Source organism: Bison bison, unplaced genomic scaffold (genome assembly GCF_000754665.1).
Source record: "Bison bison bison isolate TAMUID 2011002044 unplaced genomic scaffold, Bison_UMD1.0 scf7180017863790, whole genome shotgun sequence".
NCBI classification, from domain to species: domain Eukaryota; kingdom Metazoa; phylum Chordata; class Mammalia; order Artiodactyla; family Bovidae; genus Bison; species Bison bison.
Genome location: NW_011494362.1, coordinates 923,229 through 935,336, shown reverse-complemented (window position 1 = coordinate 935,336; position 12,108 = coordinate 923,229). Strand labels below are relative to the sequence as shown.

At 38.9% G+C, this 12,108-nt stretch overlaps 1 protein-coding gene across 5 annotated transcripts in view; it reads right to left on the bottom strand.

Annotated features, from left to right (window-relative positions):
• Positions 1-12,108, bottom strand: part of TLR6 (toll-like receptor 6) — a 29,315-nt gene that overhangs the window by 12,991 nt on the left and 4,216 nt on the right. Inside the window, exons 1-2 of one of the 5 annotated variants that reach the window (XM_010833587.1) lie at positions 7,371-7,408; positions 6,963-7,011 (exon numbers count right to left, since the gene is read on the bottom strand). The exons of 2 other annotated variants lie outside the window; for them this stretch is intronic. The gene's annotated coding sequence lies outside the window, so the exon portion shown is untranslated. Of the gene's footprint in view, positions 1-6,962; positions 7,012-7,370; positions 7,457-8,977; positions 9,067-12,108 lie in introns of those variants that run through there. 2 more of the 5 variants (XR_824706.1, XM_010833588.1) reach the window with 2 other exon arrangements.

Here is a 12,108-nt window from a genome sequence, read left to right as displayed (position 1 = left end):
TTGAGCTCTTTCAAATCCTGAAAGATGATGCTATGAAAATGCTGCACTCAATATGCCAGCAAATTTGGAAAACTCAGCAGTGGCCACAGGACTGGAAAAGGTCAGTTTTCATTCCAATCCCAAAGAAAGGCAATGCCAAAGAATGCTCAAACTACCGCACAATTGCACTCATCTCACATGTTAGTAAAGTAATGCTCAAATGTAAAGTATCAGTTCAGTTCAGTCGCTCAATCATGTCCGACTCTTTGCGTCCCCATGAATCGCAGCACGCCAGGCCTCCCTGTTCATCACCAACTCCCGGAGTTCACTCAGACTCACGTCCATCGAGTCAGTCATGCCATCCAGCCATCTCATCCTCTGTCGTCCCCTTCTCCTCCTGCCACCAATCCCTCCCAGCATCAGAATCTTTTCCAATGAGTCAACTCTTCACATGAGGTGGCCAGAGTATTGGAGTTTCAGCTTTAGCATCAGTCCTTCCAATGAACAACCAGGACTGATCTCCTTTGGGATGGACTGGTTGGATCTCCTTGCAGTCCAAGGGACTCTCAAGAGTCTTCTCCAACACCACAGTTCAAAAGCATCGATTCTTCGGCGCTCAGCTTTCTTCACAGTCCAACTCTCACATCCAAACATGACCACCAGAAAAACCATAGCCTTGACTAGACGGACCTTTGTTGACAAAGTAATGTCTCTGCTTTTTAATATGCTATCTAGGTTATAGATGTTAATAATATATCAATATCAGTTCATCCATTATAATAAATAGACCACTAATGAAAAATGTTATAATAGGGAAAATTGTGTCGAGTGAAAAAAGGGATATTTGGGAATTCTCTAACCTATTTACTCAGATTTTCTATAAATCAAAAACTGCTCTAAAAAATAAAGTCCAGTAATTTAAAAAAAAAAAAGAGAGAGAAGAAAAGAAGTCAATAGAAACTGTCCCTGAAGAAGCATACGCACTGATTTGCTTGACAAAGACTTTAAATCAATTGTCTTAAAAGTTAACTACATGACCATGGTCTCTTTTCACTGGACTCAGAATACTTTATTTCTCTTTCAAAGGACAGTCCTCTTATCCCCTCAAAATGTTTTACTGGTCAGTTTAATCATCTAAAATTATTCAAAAGGGTAAACAAGGAGCTACTGCCAGAAACTACAGACATTCTTTTTTTTTTTTTTTTTTTCAGAAACTACAGATATTCTTGAGTCTACATCAGTATTCAATTTGGTACCGCTTCAGCCATCTGCTGTAACCAGAGATACCACCCGCCATGGGTGAAGGGTTAACAAATCCATTTCTCTCCTTATTCATGGACTAATCTGGTCTTTTTTCTGAAAACCTGAAACATGGGGAATGTCAGCTGGGTTCTCAGAAAAAAGCACTTCTGATAAAGATGACTATTTAAGGGACTCCCCTGGTGGTCCAGTGTATAAAACCCTATACTCCCAATGCAGGGGGCACAGGTTCAATCCCTGGTCATGGAACTAACATCCCACAAAGCACAACTGATGTGGCACAACAAAGACCCAGCAAGGCCAATGCAAGTAATTTAAAAAATATGACCACTGAACAATAAATAGCATCCAGGCTGAAAAAACTGTGTATGAACTATAAATACCACGTAGGAAACCTGAGCTCTGTTTCCTCTCCTGTATCTTTCTTAGTAAAGTGGGACCAAGTGTGGCCTGGGCTTCCCAGGAGGCACTACTGGTTAAGAACCCACCTGCCAATGCAGGAGATGTAAGAGATACAGGTTGCATCCCTGGGTGTGGTAGATGCCCTGGAGAAGGAAATGGCAACCCATTCCAGTATTCTTGCCTAGAAAATCCCACGGACAGAGAAGCCTGAAGGGTTACAGTCCATAAGGTCACAACGAGTTGGACATGACTGAATCGATGCAGCACGCACGCAAGTGTGGCCTATTGGAGTCTGTGCATCTGAATTTTGAGATGAGCCTGAGAGGTCCTCCAGGTGAGTGTTACAGATCCATGCCAACAGTGGGCTAGATCTTCAGATGCTCAACTCAATTTGGCTAAAGCAATATGAAATGAAAAGGATGGGGAGGAAGGTGGTTGACAAGTCCCTGAGGCCTGATTGGAAGGCCCATCCACCAGCAGCTTGACCCCTAAATGTCTATGGCATATGACTGGGGGTGAATCCTTTTATAAGGGTAGATGAAAATGTGAGAAATCAGAGTTGGACCATAAAGAAGACTGAGCGCTGAAGAATTGATGCTTTCTAATTGTGGTGGTGGAGAAGACTCTTGAAAGTCCCTTGGACTTTAAGGAGATCAAACCAGTCAATCATAAAGGAAATCAACCCTGAATAGTCATTGGAACAATTTATGCTGAAGCTGAAGCTCCAATACTTTGACCACCTGATGCAAAGAGCTGACTCACTGGAAAAGACCCTCATGCTGGGAAAGATTGAAGGCAAGAAGAGAAGGGGGTGACAAAGGATGAGATGGTTAGATAGCATCACCAACTCAAGGGATGTGAATTTGAACAAATTCCAAGAGATAGTGGAGGACAGAAGAGCCTGGTATACTGAAGTCTATGACGTCCCCAAGAGTCAGACATGACTTAGTGACTGAACAACAACAGATGAAGATAAGAATGAGGCCACATTTATGTTACAAGAAAGAACTACTTACACTAACTCCATGAACTGGACTTCACCAAAACCAGCTGTAGCTGGCCTGGCAGAGATAATGCTATGCTGTGTGGAGCCATTTGAGAAGATACAGTTAATACAGGCCAACCTGGCATTGATGACTAGCTGAGGGGCGGAGGCAGACACACCAGCCCACAGACCCCCTGACTGTGACTGAGACAGAGGGGTAACTAAAGTTAGGCCAAAGGTCAAGCAAGAAGCCAATCCTAGCAATTCAGACACACTCATGAGTCTGTGCCACTCCAGCTCTGATCTGCATAGAAAAACACCTCTGGGCACCCACAGGGAACAAGAGTTGGCCAGGACAGACCAGGCCCCACAGCCACCTATCTCCCACAGCAGCATCCTGAGAGCAGTGGTGGCAGTTGTGATGGCCACAGAGCAGTCCTACAGCTACACTAGAATGCCCACACCACAGCTGCCTGGAACCACCTACAGGCAGAGGTTAGCAGTGCCTTCACAGACCCACAAGGGGCAGCTGATATAACACACACACTCTGCTGTTTCCATTCACAGGAACATGTTTTTAGTTATAGGATCTTATTTTCAGACATAATTCCCACACAAATAGGTATGGGTTTTTCCAACTCACATTAGACCAGAAGCACCAAATTCAGAGAGGCAGGATTTGGCACTTGATAATCTGGGATCATCAAATTCCTACAGTTGACATGCTGATAAAACAGGAGATGATAGAGAAATATTAAAAAGTATATTGAAGGAATCAGAAGGCAAGTCAGAATAAAGTGGGTGCATATAAAAGAGAACAGTCTTCCCAGAGCCCAGAAAGTCTCACCCTACTACAGTGGATGACAGACACTGCCTCTCATGACAACGATGCAGAGTGAATGAGAAAAGATGACCTGGTTGAGAAGAGGCAGATGTATGACCCCATGGACTCAATATTTGCTACCAGGACAAAGGGCTAGAACTGCAAAGCTTCCTCAATCCCATTTAGGGTCTGATCTCCACACAAAAAGCATCTAGGAGGCCCCAGGGGACCAGAGCAGGCAACCACATTTCTTAAGTAGGATCCTGTGTAGCTAGTATAACTGAGAACAGATTTTGACCACTTGTCGTTCAGTTTTATTAACAGAAAGACCTACTGTTCATTACTGGAGGGTATACTGGACATTGCAAAATAGTTAAGAGATGAGTAGTTTCAATAAGTCATACTTTGGAAGAGTAAAAACTCTTCTTGGTTGGGGAAATTTCATTACAAACTGGCACAAAGCAGTGAAAAGTCCCTCCCTGCTCCTTCAACACAGCATTTCCCAACTGCCCATCAGTACAGTCATAGTTCTGTCTACAAAATAAACTTTTAAAGTCACTTTTTAAAATGTTCTAAATATTCTCTGGATCAAGAAAACCACATTTTCAACTATAAACGTTAAAAATGGTGAGAGTCAACAGGGTGATGGGCACTTGCTCTAGCCACCATCTTTTGCCCTAAATCCCCAAAACGATGAAATACACACAGATATAAAATCAGAAAGGGAAGTGTTTAGGGGAACTGAAACCAAGAGAAGTCTCTGAAATCCACAAGCAGATCGAACTATGACAGACAATACCAGCCTTCCAGAGATGTCTACTTCCTAATACCAGGATTTGTAAATATGCTGTTACATGGAAAGGGGGATTTAAAGCTGCAGGTAGCATTAAGGTTGCTAATCAGTAGATCTTAAAATTTACACGAGTGGGCCCAATGCAATCACAAGTATCTTTAGAAGCGGAAGACAGAGGCAGAAGAGGTCAGAGTGATGTGATATGAGAAGGACATGACCTTCCTTGAGGAAGGGGGCCACGAGCCAAAGTATGCAGGCAGCCTCTAGAAGCTCAAAAGGCAAGTAAGTGGATTCTCCCCCAGAGCCTCCAGAAGCAATGCAGACTTGCCAACACCTTAACTTAAACCCAACAAGACCAACGTTGGACTGCTAGCCTACAGAACTGTAAAATGATAAAGTGTGCTTTTTAAGCTACTAAACTTGTGGTAATTTCTTAGAGCAGCAAAATAAAATTAATACAGACTAGCTTGGTCCACCCCTCCAACAAGCAGGCTGTGAAAACAGATCAACAAGCAGTTATACATAAGCATCCCTGGTGGCTCAGATGGTAAAGAATCTGCCTGCGATGCAGGAGACCCAGGTTCAACCCCTGAGTCAGGAAGATCCCCTGGAGAAAAGAATGGCTACCTTTCCTTGCCTGGAGAATCCCATGGTCAGAGGAGCCTGGAAGGCTACAGTCCATGGGGTCACAAAGAGTTGGACTGAGATACTATTATCTAACTATCACTCACAATTTGGGTTGCACAAACAAGAAGCATGACACTTCCACAAGTAAACACTGTGACAGAAAGGAACCAAACACAAACTATGAGAGACATTAACACCCAAGGAGACAGAGATAAAAGAGAAAAACAGGCATCTGTAATAGACAGGTATCCTCAGAGAGAGAAAACTCTAAAAAAGAATGGAGTAGGAATCATGAACATTAAAAACTTAATAACTGAAATGGAAGACTTACCGGATGAGTTGAACTGCAGAGTAGCACTGCTAATGTAAGAAGAAGTGAGAGAGAAGACCAAGGAGAGGCATTTTCCCAAAATACAGTCCAAGAAGCCAAAGAGATTAAATATACAAAAGAAATGCTAAAAAATTGTGGAAAACAGACCCACCATATTACTAAAGGATAGACTCCATGCTCTGAAAAAAGAAACTGACTCGAATAAATTGGGAATCAAAAAGGAGCACTTTGAAAAGAAAGTACAAAGTGTATTGCTAAGTCCTAATACAGATTGAAGGACATTTCACTAACAATCTGAAATTTAAATTGCCAGTGTTAACAAGGGGTTAGTGGATGGCGGAGGGAGAGGGAGAAAGTGGACCAAAAGCATGTTACAATCCTTGCCTGACTAAGAAGAAGCTATATATACCAAGTAACTCAATATTCTGTTAGAAAAATATATAAGTTTAAGTATGTATATTATAAAATTAAGAGTAATTATTATAAAATACAAATAAAAAAGATACACTCCAACTATTTGGTAGCAGGGAAAAGATCAGATATGAGAAACCCTATTCAATCTCGCTCTGTGCTGAAGAAATAACACACAATGATTAATTCAGATGTTTTGGGTTTGTAACATGACTTATTGTTAGCAAATCCATGACAATAACACAGCAATGGATTAAAGGAAAAAAAGATGAGCATCTCCATAGACATTAAAAATTCACTTGATAAAATTCAGCATTCATCTTTGACTAAAAACATGTTAATTAAAGTATACATGCAAAAGATACTTCTAAAACTTGATAAAGACTATATCAAGTATCTGACTTAAACCAATATCCTACTCCCAAAGCATTTCCATGAAGGTCGATGTATCTGACTTAAACCAATATCCTACTCCCAAAGCATTTCCATGAAGCTCAATGTCAAGGATGCCCACTACTTCTTAAAACTGTTTATTCACTTCTCTGTCTGCACCGGGTCTTGGTTGCTGCATGCAGGATCTTTAGTTGTGGCACGTGAACTCTTCAGTCGCTGAAGGAAGAGGCTGAAATCTCAGTCACTGGGCCACCAGAGAAGTCCCTCAAGGATCCCCACTATTGTTTAACACTGTTCTATAAGTTCTAGCCATTGTAATCAAGCAGGAATATTGGAATGGAGGAAATAAAATTATCATTATTTTTAATTATATGATTGTCACTGTGGAAAATCCAAGACAAGTAAAACCTGTTGGAACCAGTAAAAGAGAACAATACAGGGGCCAGTACAAAATAAATTATTTTTTAAAAATCTGTCCAAAAGTAGCAAGCAGATTGTCAAATAAATTATGGTATCTCCATACAATTAAATACTACTGTGTGGCCTTTAAAAATAATGAAAATCCAGCTCCATGGAAAACTGCTCACTATATATATATGACAAAAGTAGTTTACTTATAAAATGTATAGCAGTTAATATGTACACATATATATGGAAAAATATAAGATACATCTCAAGATATTAACAGTGGTGATTTCTGCATGGTAAAATTTTAAGAGGGGTTTATTTTCCTTTTAGTCGTTCCCTGTATCTTTCAAATTTTGGACGTTTAAAATTAAGGACAGCACATTATTCGCTCAGAAAATTTACCTCTTCAAAATCAACAGTGAATAATATGACCAATGTCCAATTTCACAAAAATTAAAAATCATATTAAATAAAAAAATATATAACATCTAAATGAAACTTGTGATATTAGACTGAATCTTATTTTAGACAGATCTGCTGTAAAAGTTACCTGAGTAACAAGTGGAGACAGGATTTTAAGAGGCACCAGGCATTAGAGTCTGTTAAGACATAAATGCTAACTTTTATAATGTTATATGGATACATTAGGAAAATGTACTTCTTTTAGAGAGACAGAATGAAGCATTTAGAGATGAAACATTAGCATGCCTATAATTTATGATATTTAAGTATGAAAAGATACAGTGAATCAAATGGGATTTTTTTCTTAAATATTTTTTTAAAAGGCATGATTATTTTCACCTACCAAATTGGGGAAATTCAAAAATATAATACCCAAGGTTGGCAGGTGGGACTAAAATGAGAACTCTCATTTAATTCTGGCAGGAATGAAAAATTAGTACAACTTTTCTGAAAAGCAACTTGGTCACATAGATAAATTCCTTAAAAATATGCTTACCTTTATTTTAGCAATTCTACTTCTCAAAATTTCTTCTAAAGAAATACACATAAAAGTGCTACGAGGATGCTCATCAGGATGAAAAACTGAAAAAAAAATCATAATGACTAAAAGTATAGAAAATTGTTTAATCAGTTATGTACACCCATACTATGGAACAATATATGCAGCCATAAATACTGCACTTTGTGGGGGAAAGTCTACAAAATAATGTTAAATGAATAAAAGAATACAAAATTCTGTGCATAGTAGGACTCTAGTTTTGTTAAATATGATTAAAATCTAACATATACACAACACCTGGGGGGAAAAAGAACGGAAAGAAATAAAATGCTAATAGTGATTATCTCTAGATCTCTTAAATCATAGATGAATTTAATTTTTTCTTGTAACTTTTGTATATTTCCAAAATTTCTAATTTTGAACATCTTTTATAACTTGAAAAACTTGTCTGAAAATATAGCTAATATTAAAGAAACACACTTGTATTATTTGTGTGGGAAAAGAGAGAGAGGGAGGGAGAATTTCTTCCTCGTGATAGATAATTGACATCTCTAAATGAGAACCCACTCAAAGGTCTCTGGATGGTGTCTGTGTTCAGGGAACTGAAACACAGCCAATATGTGGGAAAGTTGATCGGCTTCCCTTATATTACCCTGCCTCCAAAACACAAAGATTCCTCCCAGATCATTTATACCCTCATGTGGTTCCTAGTGTTTACATTTAAGCCAAGAGTTTCTCTAAAAAAGAAGGGGGAAAAAAGTGAGACGAAAGAACAGATTAGAGAGCTCACAGCTTTTTTTTTTTAAGGAAGTGAAAGAGACAAAAGGTTAAAAAAAATTTTTTTTTCTTTAATGCATCAAATGAAAGATGGGGGGAGACAGATGCAAGACGCTCTGTATCAAGAAAAAAAAGTAGATAAGATCTATGAAAATCAAAACTATGAAAAATGAAAGACCAGAAAAACTTGAGATTCCATAATCAAATCAACAAATATGCAAGAGAAATATTGTTTTATTTGTCAAAGTTTGGGTGAGAAAGTTGAATAAGGCAAGTTCTGGGCCGGTCACTGCCACTTCCTTCATTTAATAACTGTTTATTCTGAGTGAAGTACGCGCCAGCCCTGCCCCAGACCGTCAATGCTGGGGCGTACAAATACGAATAGCACAAGTTCGATCCCTGCTTTCAAATGCGTATAAATAAGTGACAGACACAAATAAATGATTCCAGACCGTGTTACAGCGAGAATCAAACACTCATGTCTAGTATAAAAACATATCACATGCGATAGGATAGGAGTCATGGAACTAGGAAAACGTGAAAAGACAGAATGTAGTAGACAAAAACGGAAGAAAGCAATAACATCAGTTAGCTTTTTTTCCCTTAAATATGACAAGTGCTAGTTATTTCTGTATCTTTCAAGATAGCCATATCTTCGTCTTTCTTGTATAACAGAAAGAACGTCTGCAACATAAAAAAAAAAAAAATCACCTTAAAAGCATTTTGCAAAAACTTGACCTATTTCCTATGCAACCGCTAGCATTTTCTTGTTTATTTGAAGTAATTATGCCATAATTTGTAAAAGCCACAAAAGCCTTCTTACTTACCAAGATTTCTTTCTCAGAAGGAGAGAAAATAACTTCTAAAGGTACGGAAAAAGAGCTTGACAAAACGCAAGTCCTTAGTCTAAATAAAGCAGTATCGTAGAAACTGTTTTGCGCCATCTGTCGGACTTTACTGTAATTACTCCTGCACACGAATTTCCCTTCCAAGGTCCTGAGCAAAGCACATGATCAGCAGGTTTTTCTGAGCTACAGACTTAAAGAGTAATCAAAATTTTAAATTTATATCATCACCCATCTGATAACAATGTCAATGTGAAGAAAAATGTTTTTCTAAGAGAATATTTATCTGTAAGAGTTTGCAACCTGAGTGTTAAATTGTCACCACAGTAGAAAGTTATTCAACTTAGCCTGTTTTATCATCATATTTAATATTTTCAAAATAATTGCAACTACCATGATTAAGCAATTTTGGAACATTATTTTAGCGACCTGGGAGACTAAAATAAAATAAGCTTAGTTTCCAGAACTGTTTTTTTAAAAATCAGCTTTTAAGAAAGTTTAACAGTTAGCACATCTGGGGGAAATTGCATTCTGTTTCTCTATGTTCTGACCAACATTTGGTATGGCTAGATGTTTTCATTTTTAATTCCAGAAAAATAAGTAATAGTGAGATCCTGCAAGACTAATTAAAAATTAATTTTCTAAAGGCCATTTAGAATAATTTAGAGCAATATAAAAAAAGGTTGATGATACAAAAAGAGGATGTCTAGTTCAGGCATCCAGGATACCTTATTTCCAAGACGCTCCCTTAAATGAGGTTCTGTAAGGAACTGAACACATGAGTTAAATAGTTATTCTATAATTAATCCCAGTCTTTGGCATTATTTTCCATCATTAAAAAAATAAGTTAAGACCCTACTGTCTGATCCACAACAAAGTTGGACATCAGGGTAAGAATCACTTCTGTTTTCAGCAGGAAAGGAAAGGCCAGCTTCTCGAGATTCATTCTTACTCATCAAACATAACGGGAAGCCTTTGCAGGCCGGGGGAGGATCAGCAAGGAGTGGCTGGATCTCTGCTAAATGAGCAGAAGAGATGGCTAGAGAGGAGTGGGTCTCTGACTCTTGGAAACCAGCTTTGTGAAACAGAGGAGAAAGGAACCAGCGATGGGTTTGAGGGAATTTCAAAGAACATGGGCCTTTAAGAAATACGCACACACACATCACTGCTGATGTGGCCGCATCACATGGTGACAAAATGTTTGTAAGGTTTGGTCACAAATGATCCTTAGGGCATTGCATAACAACACCGGTTTCCGGGAACAAGGAGACTATCCTTGTGAGGCTATTATGATTCTGAGAAATGTCTTTAAGGAGATGACAAAACCCACAAAATTCAGGTGATATGGAAGATGGAAGTGGAACAAACAGACAATGCTGGGCAGAAGTCCTCCCAAGGCTGTGCCCTAGCTGTGTGGCCCTGGGCAAATGACTTAACCCCAAAGACTCCATTTGTTCATTCATAAGATGGGAGTGCTTATGAGTTTTTCAGACTTTCCTGGTGGCTCAGCCATTAAAGAATCAGCCTGCAATGCGGGAGAACTGAGTTCGATGCCTGGGTTGGGAAGATCCCCTGGAAGAGGGAATGGCAACCCACTCCAGTATTCTTGCCTAAGAACCCCACGGACAGAGAAGCCTGGTGGCCATGATCCATGGGGTCATGAAGAGTTGAACACGACTGAGCGACTAACACTTATGAGTTTTAGGCAAGACAATAATAAAAAGTGGCTGAAATAGTGATTGTCCAAGAAGACAAGTCATTATAGTAAAGAGTTTTGGAATTCTACGCAAGTCTTACATTTTTTATGCTGAGGTGGAAAGACTTCAGGATATACTGTTAAATGAAGAAAAGCAAAGAAAAGAATAGGAGAGTGTGACAGCATTTACATAAAATCTGGTCCCTCAGACACCTGCATAGGTTATCTTTTTGCCAGGAGCAAGACATACACAAAGGAGACACACACACACACACACACACACAGAAAAGGAACAGACCAGGTGAAAACAGAGGCAGAGATTAGAAGTCTGCAGCCATAGCCAAGGAATGTCCGGAACCACCAGAAGCTAGCAGCCCTGTCAGCACCTTGATTTTGGATTTCAAGCATCCCAAAGTGTGAAAGAATCAATTTCTCTTGTTTTAAAGCACCAATTTGTGGGAATATTTTATGGCAGCCACAGGCATCTAACACAAGGGTCAACATAGTTATGCTAACATCTGCATAAAAATCTTTTTTTTCTGCTGCTGCTGCTAAGTCGCTTCAGTTGTGTCCGACTCTGCGCAACCCCATAGACGGCAGCCCACCAGGCTCCCTCGTCCCTGGGATTCTCCAGGCAAGAACACTGGAGTGGGTTGCCATTTCCTTCTCCAATGCATGAAAGTGAAAAGTGAAAGTGAAGTCGCTCAGTCCTATCCTACTCCTAGCGACCCCATGGACTGCCGCCTACCAGGCCCCTCCGTCCATGGGATTGTCCAGGCAAGAGTACCAAAGTGGGTTGCCATTTGCTTTTTTTCTGAGGGGATATTTAAAAAGCTGTTACCTTTGAGCAGAAGAACCAAGGGAGGGAGATGTTTTTACTCATTCTTTTATACTCTTCTGTCCTGTTTTAGTGTCTTTGCTATGTACATGCATTACTTTTATTTTAAAAAAACAAAATAGCATTATAGCAGGATAAGTAAAATAGTCTAAAGCCAGCAAATATACTGTCCACATACAGAAGCAAAGCACTACTTTAGTGATTTTTGCTCTTTAAAAAAAACTTTCTCTAAAATCAATATATAAATATCACCTACCAACAGCTTGGAAATAAATTATATGAAAATGATCAATATCATAAAATATACAAACCACTAGAAATAAAACTGGTAATTCAAATATTAATATTAAAACCAAAATCTGCTGAATTTTTTTTAAAGCCACATTCCAAGAGAAACATGCAACACAAAAGGTTACTTTTAGAAATATATAAAAAGTTCCCATAAATCCATATTAAAATGACTAACAAACCCAATCAGGGGTGGTGGAATTGCAAAGGATATAAACAAATGGATAACCTTCAGACAACTGAGAGACACCATTTAAACCCCTTTGAGGGAAAAAATTAAAGTATCTATGA